Source organism: Magallana gigas, chromosome 4 (assembly GCF_963853765.1).
Source record: "Magallana gigas chromosome 4, xbMagGiga1.1, whole genome shotgun sequence".
Taxonomy (NCBI): domain Eukaryota; kingdom Metazoa; phylum Mollusca; class Bivalvia; order Ostreida; family Ostreidae; genus Magallana; species Magallana gigas.
Window position 1 is genome coordinate 28,405,296 of NC_088856.1, and position 12,279 is coordinate 28,417,574.

General features: G+C 32.0%; 1 long non-coding RNA gene across 1 annotated transcript; it reads left to right on the forward strand.

Annotated features, from left to right (window-relative positions):
- Positions 1-2,061: 2,061 nt before the first annotated feature.
- On the forward strand, positions 2,062-5,343 carry LOC105330059 (uncharacterized). Its single transcript, XR_010713059.1, has 3 exons — positions 2,062-2,419; positions 2,608-2,730; positions 5,096-5,343. It is a non-coding gene; the product is annotated as an uncharacterized lncRNA (long non-coding RNA).
- The last annotated feature ends 6,936 nt before the right edge of the window (positions 5,344-12,279 follow it).

Here is a 12,279-nt window from a genome sequence, read left to right on the forward strand (position 1 = left end):
TTGATAACAAATACATTAACATGTGAAAACAGACTATAGCCTCCTGATCATTCAGGTGTGAAAATCAAAATGTTGGCCAAGTGGGAATTGAGAATTTCAGAATGTTGGCTAAGTGGGAATAAACCGACTGGTTTTGACTGAGTGGTAATGGTGTACAGGTAAGGGGAGGGAGTGAACAAAAGAAATTTATTACAGGTGATCAATAGTCTGTTTTAGAACGATCAAAATATAAATGCCATTAAAGGCTGGTACTGCTTTGATCCCTCATTGATCATTTATCATACATGTATATATATTTTACTTATGTATTTTAAAGTCTTTTTATAAAAAAAGATTCAATAAAAAACATTTTATGAATCATCCGTTTAAATGCATGATTTAATTCATTTTTTTATTTACATGAATGTATTTATTTTTTGTAGTATTTCTTTCAAACTTTTTCAAACTTATTTTATTGACAAATAATCAATGTAGGACTGGAAACTTAGGGTTCATTTCTTTAAATACAAGAGGATTACTGCTAATGCATTTAAAAATTAAGTACTGTTATAACAGTATCAAGTGAGATATAAACCCCTGAAATGAGCCAGAAACCCTGGGGGGGGGGGGGGCGGCACTTGGTGGTACCCCTACAGCCCAAATTTGAGACCGGGAAATAATAGCCCCATTGGTCCCCTACATTGCCCTGGTATCCGTTTGATGCACACTTCAAAGATAAAAGAGATAATACCCCGCGCCTTTCACCCCTATATCATTGTCAAATGCTAACATATGACAAAGTTCGGGTGAGCCAACTACGCCCTTGTAGGGATCATAGGTGCCCTCTTACGCTTATTATGAATACCTCCTGAGGTCCTCTACCCAATCCTAGTGTTTTCAAGTTCTTGTGGTCAATCTCATGTGAGATATAAACCCCTGAAATGAGCCAGAACCCCTGGGAGCCACTTGGTGGTACCCCTACAGCCCAAATTTGAGACCGGGAAATAATTGTCCCATTGGTCCGCGACACTGCCCTGCTATCCGTTTGATGCACACTTCAAAGATAAAAGAGATAATGGTCCACCTTTCACCCCTATATCATTGTGAAATGCTAAAATATGACAAAGTTCAGGGGAGCTAAACCGTCTCTTTTCATTGTCATTGTTGTATTCTTCGAAGGTTCACGTCAAAACATGGCTGAGACAAAATAATCCCAATTTCACCTGATGATTTTCGCAGTTTTTGACTTTGACATATGACATTTTTTTTATGAGAATAAATTTTGAATGCTGGGTCTTCTATTGTTTCATATTCGTAATAATACGATGTCTTTTTAAGTTTCGATTGATGTTGTTTCTGGGGGAGTGAAAAGGCCAGAGGATAAATTCTTAAACACGCACATTTTCAGCTTCGATGTAAACAAATTATCCTGCCACACTGGATAGGCTTGGGGTTTCTATTGTATTTGTATCGTTTTATACCTTTTAATTTACTTTAATTTAGCATGTCTGTTATATCATAATACGTTTGCACATCACTTTATACGATGCATATAGTTTTTTTCTATTTGTACCAATAAGACTGCACTTAGGATAACATTATTTTCATAACTTAAATTATGACCCGTATAGATTTAATTCATTTCTATCCAACAAAGACGCATTTATAACTCTTATACAGGCGAACTTTACTCCTTCGGAAGTCGTCAATGCTCGTACAAATTATTGAGCATTAATCATTTTGATATTAATTAAAATATGTCAATAATTAATTAAAATATAATTTTCTGTTCGAGTACTCTCAGTACTTTGATGAATTTCCTTATTGGCTGCTAGCTTCTACGGGCTTAGTGGCTGCTGTTAGTGGCTGCTAGCTTCAGCCTGGTTGCTCGACATATCAATAAATCATGTATCTACGCAGTAAGTTTGGAGGTATGTAACAGGTTTCACGAAGTCAGTGCATGCATATAAATTGTCGAATAGTAGACACGCACACACTTTTCCATTTTAAACGCAAGGAAGTATATGCACTTGTTTATTCTATTTCACATTAAGAAATCACTGAAATTTTTAAAATTCCTAATTAAAAACAACATTAATGTTATTGCAGGTACATTTTACTTTGAATTTCTAATGTGTTGTGGATTCAAAATGGAAAAACTTAGGAATTGTTTCATACTGTTTTCCATTAGTCTCACTATTACAGGTACTTACACTTACGTAATGATCTCTTGTATCATTGAGCCGTTCAAAATAACATGCAAGGAAGGAAGTAAAGAAGGGACATTTTTTAAAACTTTTAGTGGATTGGCCAATGGGAACGTATACTTTGGTGAAGCCAAAGACCGGATGTCCTCCAAGATGGATGGAGGGCTGGCGTCGCCAAGACAGTGAGGATAAAGATAATAAAAATTGGATTGCCTACGACCATCATTTTTATGGTAAGATTTTGAAATTGTTTATTTTTAAAAATTATTTATTGAATTGTTATAAAATATTAATCATAAAGTAAAAATAATCCTTATTGGACGTGCTGAAATATATTTCATCAGATGAACAAACATGCAAATTTATTTGACATAAATATTGCAATACTTACATACAATGAATTTATTAAAAAATTCGACAGGCAGTTTTGGAAGACATTTTAAGTTTTATTACTGCACACGGAGTGCTCATGCTGTTAGTAGTGTAAAGAAATGGCCGAAAGCAAATTATTGTGTATTAAGACATGGAGGATCTTGTCCATCAGGTGAGCAAAAATTGAGTACATAGATTTCAATGTATTGATTAGAGCATGTAGTCTAAAAAATCCGACCTCACAATTTTTTGTCCACATCACTTCAAACCTACATTTGAAATTCCTTTCAGTTGAGTGTAAAATGAAACGGTCATTGTTACGGTTTGCTTTGCCAATAACTTAATTTCTTAAGATATAGCAAACGTCTCAGCTGCTTTCATAAAACAATATAGGAGTATACTCAAAATGAAACGCTTAATTAAATTGATGGAATTTTGCTTTACAAATTACATGGAATAGGTCATGTTAACAGGTCACATTTTATAAACAAATTAAGAAAAACGAATAAAGTAGATCTGATGGCTAATTTATTGACCACCTAGACACCTTACTTGTTTTTAAGCAACATGAATATTCATTTATCAAATAGGATTAGGCAGCAGTTAACCTATATTATATTTTTGAAATAAAAATAATGCTCTATTATCACAGTATCTTACACGTACATAAGAATTTTCTGTATTTTACTTGTACCAGTTTGTATTTACTTCGGTGTCATTAAGAAAAGAAAATCTTTTTTATACAGAGCTATTCTTCTAAAAGGGACCAATGCTGTCTAAAATGGCCACTGCCATATATAATTTTAATTAACAGTCTCTACAAAGATATTGGTATTCAGCTTTGCAGAAAATTTAAAAGTATAACGGTCAAGACCCCATTGATAAGATAAAACCATAACTGCTATAGTAAAAAAAATGACGACGGAATTTAGATTAAGGAAGGTTATAGAATATCTGACGGAGGTGAAAATCGATCAAAATCGTATATGATGTCTTCATATATGACCTTTAGATATGCCATTTTTAAATGTCAACAGCTCGATTGCACCAAAGATCAATAAAGTTAACATCACTCATATGTAGTTTTCGAAATTATCAAAATATATTGAATAAATTATGGATTCATTTTTTTAATATCATAAGCCATCCTTTTGAGATTTCAAAACAGTTAACATAAATAAATATATATATATATATATACCGAGTGGTGTGTATTTTTGGGACACACGTATAAATTATTGTTGCAGGTACAGTAACACATTGAGAGAGAGAGAGAGAGAGAGAGAGAGAGAGAGAGAGAGAGAGAGAGAGAGAGAGAGAGAGAGAGAGAGTTTGAGAGAGAGAGAGTTTTCCGCAAACGGTACAAGCCTTATGTAGGTTGGTTTGAATTAAAATTGCAAATTATTGAACACTCATAATATTTTATAAAACAGTTGCGTTTTTTTAATAAAGTAAATATATAAAGACACGCAGGTAACATTAATTTCAATGTAAATGAATTCGCCCTCTCGATCCGAAATACCTTGACTGATAAAACAAACTAAAGTCATGTACACTGTACATGAAAATTGGTTTCAACGCATATAGTAGTCAAAACTGTAAAATGTACATGTATTTAACACATATTACATTTTTAAAAAAAAACCATCGAATCATATAGTACAAAAAAAGGTTTCAATCTTAAAAATACATCAATAAACAAAAATATTCAAAGTATACTTAAATATAAACCGAAAAATTACCTGAATATGGATCAATATCTTATGTGTGAATGGAAGACACCTGCTACCTATTTGAAAAGGAGTACACTGCCTTCCAATGGAAACTCGTACATATTGATAGAAAAAAATACCTTATCAAACAACCTTAAGATTTATTCAATACAAATAATTACATTTTAAAATGCTTAACATAAGTCAGTCAATATGCTTTTAAGACCATGTTTGATAGATTTTTTTCTCATTCTGCCTGTACATGTATCTCTCAAAACCTATAAAGAACTTTTTGAAATATATTTACATTTGTATTTTGCCTTACATCCAAACCTATGTTAGCCATTTGCACCTTTATCAATTACTAGAGAAAAAATAAAAGTTTTAAATCGGTAATGTAAATCTTTTTAGAATTGAAATGAACAAAATCTATTTATATCAGTTTATCTTAATGATATCTTAAGGATTATTCATACTCATATCCTTTCTGAAATGTGTATTGATCTAAGTTTTCTTAAGAAATAAACAGCAAGTTAAAAATTACACCGGGATCAAATGACCGAAGACCGAAGGGCTTCTAAGAAGATTTGATCACAATCAACTTGTTAACATTGCTGTTTATTACTTATATTTACATTTGGAAAAGGTAAACCGTTCAGAATTGTTAAAATTACTGAGATTCTATGTTTACAATCATCCAACAGACAAGCGATAAGTACGTGCTATGATCATTGTGACGTCATGAAAAAGTTTAAACAGATCGAATTGAACGTTTTCGCTATTCTATAGTTTCATATAAGGATCCATATTTGTTTGTTCATTTAGAGATGATGGTCAATTTGGAAAAAGAATAAATCTTCCGACATCTCACCCGTTTTACCTATTGAAATTTACCTCCCACTGCCAGTGGGTCAAAGTGATGTACGTCAGGGAGGAATTTGCCCGTTTTGATGACGAAGACAGTAGAAATAAAAACTCACGCTCTGGAAAAACTCCAATGGCAGCTGGTGGACGCGACCACCAACTTCTGTACTGTTATTATTGGCGATGAATAAAATTATATAAAAGTTTGATCTTAATTACTTTTATTTTTAAGGAATGTTATGATATCATTGAGTGTTCACGTCTTTTTATTAGAACTTTGTTATATTATTGCATATTCTTTTTATCAAACATTGAAAATTTAGCTTAAAGTTCATAGAAAAAGAATTTAAATCTGAAGTAATAATTTATAAATGTAACATTTAGACAAGTAGAATGAAGAGTTTTTATTAAAGGTGTAAACGATAATATATTAGACCGACATGTATTTTTTCAATTCTATTAAATTTTCATCATTTATATTGTAGATTGTAGATACTGCACATAAGTTTTTTCACTACACTTTAACTTCAGTGATGAGAATGAATTCCATTGTTATTGGTACCTACTTACTGTTATAAGTTTTCAATTGGACCCTCTGATGGAACCATTGCAACAGAGTATATGCACTTTGATAGAATAGAACAAAGTTCATTCTAATTCTTCAATTAATCTTATATTAATGAATATGTAAATGACGACGGAGAAAATATCCATTCTGATCCAGGATGTAGATACAATGGTTGCTTTTACATGTATCTGTTGTAAGATGTCTTCTGTGATACTACAGCATTCAAAACATTTTTTTTAAATTCTAAATAAGTGTTGTTTTTAGAAGCTCTTAGTATTCCAGCCTTATTCTATTGCACTAGTCCAGGTGGACAATGCACTTGCTTCTCACCTTGCGACCAGAGTTCGGTCCCCGTGATCGACATTAGCAACATGTGAAATAGTGGAGTGACAATACCATGAACATTTTGATTTTAATGTACCACCCCAACTTACGGTTAATTTATACTTTTTTAGGAAGACATAATATCAACTTATATTTGTTATCCGGTCGTAAACTTTCCATGATAAAAGTTTAAAATGATTATAGTCAAAGACCAATGATTGTAACATGATCAACAATTTATAAAGTGAATTAATTTGAAAAATTAGCAATTTCCCTAACAGTTTTAAACATTTTAGAAAATTTGTAAATTGTATACATTGATATGAAACAAAAATATTTACATTATAATGGCTGTATGCTTGTTTTTATGAATAAGCGTTTTTCTTCAGAAAATTTTACTTTAAAAGGTAGAAATGTATTCAATATGTATATTTTGAAACAATTACACACAACTCAGAAATGTATGCAATTAGAATTAATATTAACAAGAAGAAGACCAATTAAGTTAAATAACTCTACATGCATATATAGTAAGTATTAATTGTCACTAAAAATAATTGATATTTTTCAAAAGTGATCCAGGTATATAAAAATATGACATGGTATATATTTTTTAATGTTTGTCTAAAGTAGCTAAAAGAATATGACTGAACACAGGGCAAAGAATATCTTAAGCAATAATAAGTAATGAAAGTAGACAAGTTTTATATGTAATATATTATTGAGAGGCTTCAGTTGATTATTTTGGAGTATGCTTAAAAACAATGTTTTGCAACATTAAAATGTAAAAGCTATTTTCAATGCATTTTTGCCATTATCAAATTAAAAACAATGCATTATAATTAAGTATGCTCATCGGAATATTCAATATGTCTTTTGCAATGTGTCTCCAACTGCAATTTAATCGCATCTCGCACACAGTTTAATTCTAAAAGAAATCTATTTTATCTTTACTGGAACAAACGCAATAAATGAAGAAAACCTTGTGCATTTGAGATTTCCTCATATTTGTTAATCATACTTTGAAACAATTAGCTTTCAGTTTCCGTAGCAACAGCTCACTACACAAAAGGAATCAAATGTTCTGAATGTTCAGGAACTCTTTTATAATGTAATATCATAGTTTTACCATTTGTATTCATAAATAAAGTCAGCAGACTAAAAGTTCAGAATTATTTGCATTTCTTCTTTATATGTAGTACAAAATACAAAAACACACCGATTTCGGAAATCATTTAGTTATTTAATGGAAATTTTAGAAATTTATATTGTTAACAATTATAAATACAAGTAAATATAATTAACATGTTTTTTAAAAAAGTCTTGACACACAATCTAAAATACGAAACGTGGTCATTTCTTCACTTTATTTGTTACTGATTTGTGAGAAATACATAAAGCGGACAAAACTGTTTGAAGAAAGTGTGCAAGTAAAGAAAAATACGTCGTCGATTTACAAAACTTAAACTATTTTTATACAGTTTTGTCATTGTTTGACTATGTATATGAATCATGAGTGCAGTTGCCTCATTATCTTTCTAATACAAGACATGGTTTTAATTAGCTAACAAGGCATATAACACTAACGCATACACTATAAACACTCCCTCTTGTGTTCAACAGTTTAATATGATAACCAGACTTTGAGGTGATCGATGTTTGTTTTATTCATCAGATATACTGTTGAATCAATTAAATTCTTGAGGGCCAATTTTTGAGGATTTTGGTGTTTTGCTTATTCGTGCGGCTGTCATTTCTTGGATTCGTCGGGCTTCACCCAGATAGCAAGCTTATATTGGCCCAGCGTTGGCCCGATGTTATCATTTATGTGGGCCCGATGTCGGAAAATAACATCGGTCCAATGTAATTTTGCTCATCGGCGCAACATTGCACCAACACGCTTGCGTGACGTTGGCCCATTGTCAGTAGATTGACAGTTTTAATGTTGGCCCAATGTTGGGGCAACGATTTAATCCAACCAATATTCCCCAAACTTTGTCCTTAGAAAATATCTCACAAAGATTAACAGTAAGTCTAATCTTTATTGTTTTCTCACAGAAATATTATCAATATTAAAATTTTCAAAAGTTTTTTTTATAGTCGATTTATAAACTTCCAAATCCCTTCAATCTTCTTCATTTGTTTTCTTTACTCCTATTTTTATCCCTTTCCCAATCAGATGAATAACGAATCACAATAACTACGTATACATTTGGTCACTATATATAGTTCAGTTCCAGTTTAATTCTCTAGTTCTGACCTCGTTGATAACTTCAAAAGCCCGTTTTCGCAAACTGCTGCTGTAAATAAAAAAAAAATAATCATATAAAATGGGAAAAAATAAATTGATATATACAGAATTGCATTTACATTATAAAATAATAATGCAGAAAAAATCCTCAATATATAACGATTTAAAAAAATGACGTAATACATAATTGCGTTTTATCAAATTTAGTTTTCAATCCAAAATAAATTTGTTAGTGGGAAGGGGGCCTATTTTACTGTGCACAGTTTTAATGTGTGTATCAGAATTTTTTTGTAATATTACTGCTTTTTTACTGTGAATAATCCAATTTGAATTTTCCGGGGAGTAGGCCAGGGCGCAGAGGGAGGGGGGGGGGGGGGGTAGGTGGTCTAGATCTATCCGACCTTCTACAGATCCGCTTCTGGTCTAAAATTATCAGTATATCATGCCGATGATTTATCAAACAAACATACGACAGAAGTATTTATTAAAGCTGCATTGAGGATAATTATATAATTTTCCCCTGACATATTCTGATCATCTCACATCACTGATAAAAATTTGTGTCTTTAATTCCTACCATAGATATTGAATATTATCGTAATATTAAATTCAGTTACCTTATAGATGTTCCTTAACTTGAGCCGATAAACTGCATGGTTCTATTCATCTTTACAAATAATATAGAAGACAGCTATATCACCAAGTTTGAACATCAGCAGGAGGATGCCTGTACAAGAAAAATGCCATTAATTTGCTTTAAAATTTTCATTTAAAAGTTTTGAGAACATTATTGTATAATAATCCCCCATATATAATAAAAATCTGGAAAAGAACATCTGCATACTTACATTATTCCTGCAGGCAGCCATGATGATAACATCAGATCGAGTTACTCCGATGGATTTGTCAAACATGATAGCACAGTTCTAGATCTTTTGGTGGTAATGTTTCATTCACTAGTGCAGAAAAGCTACAATGCATAGATACTGCATTTCATTCAAAGTGTAGATAGTAAAATGCTTCATGATGGACACACATAATATAGTAATGTACAATTTAAAAAAAGAATTAAAAATTAAAATTTTAAATCTGAAATTAATTTGAATACTTTTATATGTATAGTAACCATTACATATTTATAATATATTCAATATAATATTAATCTAAATTAATCTTAACAATTTTTTAATTATAAAAGACTTTTAGTCATAAGTTTTCTAAAGACAGACCAATTTTAAAATTATATACTTTGTTCATCTGTAAAATAATCACTTATATAAAAATTCAAAACACACAGTTAAGTCCGTCGGTCCGACATCGGTGCAGTGTATTCGCGCCCACCGAGATCAATTTGATATTGGACCAACGTTGGTACAATGTTTATGTACCAACGTTGGATGAACTACGTTGGTCGAATATCGGAACAATGCCAATGCACCAACAGTGATAAATACAATGTTGGTCCAACGTCGTTCTACCAACAGCGATATGTAGCCAACCTTACAACCATAAGCCAACGTTGGGCCAACGTAAGCTTGCTATCTGGGCAGTTCCAGAAAGTTCCAGAAATGCTCGGGGAAACTCTTTCTAAAATCATTTTCTTCGAAGATGTAAATTCGTTGGGAAGGGTTCCCAAAAATACCAATAAAATTGAGCAACCACGAGTTCTAATGATTCCACATTATCCTAAAATATATACTTGCATCGGTCTTTTAGACAACAATTACTGTTATGTCAAGGAAATATCTGATTTCAAATTTTTAACAATGAAGAACAAGAACGACTGACACACACAAAAAAATAACAAACTCAAAAAACTTAAATTTTCTTTATTTAACTACTAAATGTTTGAAGAGGGTGACATCTTTAAGAAATATATAACTTTCAGCGTGAGGTATGTCTTTGTTATATATTGCCTTTCCCCCCTAGCCATCTTTGCTTCCGGAAAAATAACAGTTTATGGCTTTATAGCACTTACCCAAATGAAACATTAGCTACATAGTGGGGTTTCCCTCTTTTATAGCCAGATTAGCCCCACGAAAATAGTACTACACAGTAGATTTCCCCCCTTTTACATTCCGGTCATGTTTATTACGGACCATTCATGGCAATAATTACTCATAATAAAGGGTTATAAATACATTGTTTATTACACGGTATAAGATTGTAACAATCACATATCTCAGGTTAGCTTAACGGCCCTGTATTTTAAACCCGGCTGGGTATTACCCACAATTCTATAAAACACGTGATCGTGTGTGACGTAGTAGAATCGAGCCAATTCTTCAGGTGTGCGGTAGTGTTGCAAGAGGGGCGCACGATTTATCTGCTAGCATGTCTATGCATATAGCTGCTTGACTTCATAACACAGGCACGGACAACAGACCATTGTGAGTAATGTAAAGTGCATTCGATATGTATTCTTGTTATTTTTGCATATAAAGTAAAACTTTGTCGATCAACTTATTTCTAAAAATAGCTTGACTAGCATTCACAAAACTTACCTGTGTTGTTCACTCAGGTGTGACGGTGGAGAGAAAGTTTAAATACCCCATTCTCATTTCTATCGATAACTTTAAACGCCTTTTGTATTTGTATTTTTCGTCTCCTTTTAAACGTATTTTTCTACTGTGAAGATAGTTTTTGGTAAAAGGAATTAAATGTGTTGGGCGGAAGTGAGTTTCCGGAAGTGGAAACCATATTGGTTTACACTTTGTTTACATGTTACCATGCTTATGTATTTTAATTATTATAGACAGCTATAAGATATTATATACTATAGTAATCCTATGGTTGTTGCCTATATGGATTTATACGTATCGTATATACATATGTAAAAATAAATATATATAAAACTAGAGCAGAGCTCGTGGCAAAGCCACGAGTAGGTCTTCCGTTGTTGCTGCGAGTTGAAAATGTATGTGATATGATGTCAATAATTTATAATGACTAAACTTTCAGTTCTGCTTTTGTTATAAAAATGTGTTGTGATTGAAAGCCTGTATATAAAACGTCTTTTGAAAAAGAAAGAAAGAAAATGTTTTAGGAAAACTATCTGTCGAACACAGTTTATGTAATCGTTTCAAACATTCTTTAAAAAATGAGATGTTTAATGGCGATTTAATTTTCAGAGGGTAGCAAGCATTGTTACATGTACTCATGATTCATGTGAGGAATTGTGTTTTTTGGGAATTGATTTTAATCAACTCTCCTATGCAGTTACTCTAGCATACCGAAACTAAACTGTGTTTGCACCTAAGCACAATCCATCGCCGCTGACAAGACTTAGTTCTTGAAAATAATTAAGCATTTTTTTAAAGGAAACTTTTTTTTATAAATACCTTGGAAATAGTCAGATTTTAAATGGTACGAACAATTTGAAGTTTTTTTAGTCATGTGTATTCCTACGCCAGAGTTCAATATATAGTCTCGTTCAACCATCGGCTGTCTCCTTACATCTCCGGCAAGTGGAGAGTCAGTCTATATTTAGAGGTCGCATCATCAAGCTATCACGTGACCTGGTATCTCTTACTTGTTGGAGATTAACGGAGACAGCCAAGCATCTGGTTGAACGAGACTAGAGATCATTATTGGTTGGATCCATACAATTTTTGAATTATTTGGAATACCAAAACATAGTTTGATGAAATCAATTCTATTTTAAAATATTACACAACATGATTCATTAGAGGTTTTCTCGAAATTCTAGTCGGAAAAGTCAGAGAATTCATATCATAAAAAATGTGCATAATTCAAATGCAGATTATAAACTACTTGCCAAGCAAACTAGCATATCGTTGATTTTAAAATAAATAATATTCGATAAAATCAACTCTCGTCAGTACATCAGTACTTTGATTTAAAAACCGAACCCGCCTACAAAACACGTAAACTTTTCTCTAAGATATCTTCTTTATTTAAAAATATTTCTAAATTTTTGAAAACTATGTGCAAGTTTAGAATTGTTGCGTGATGACAAAATTTACAGACCCTGCAACGTAC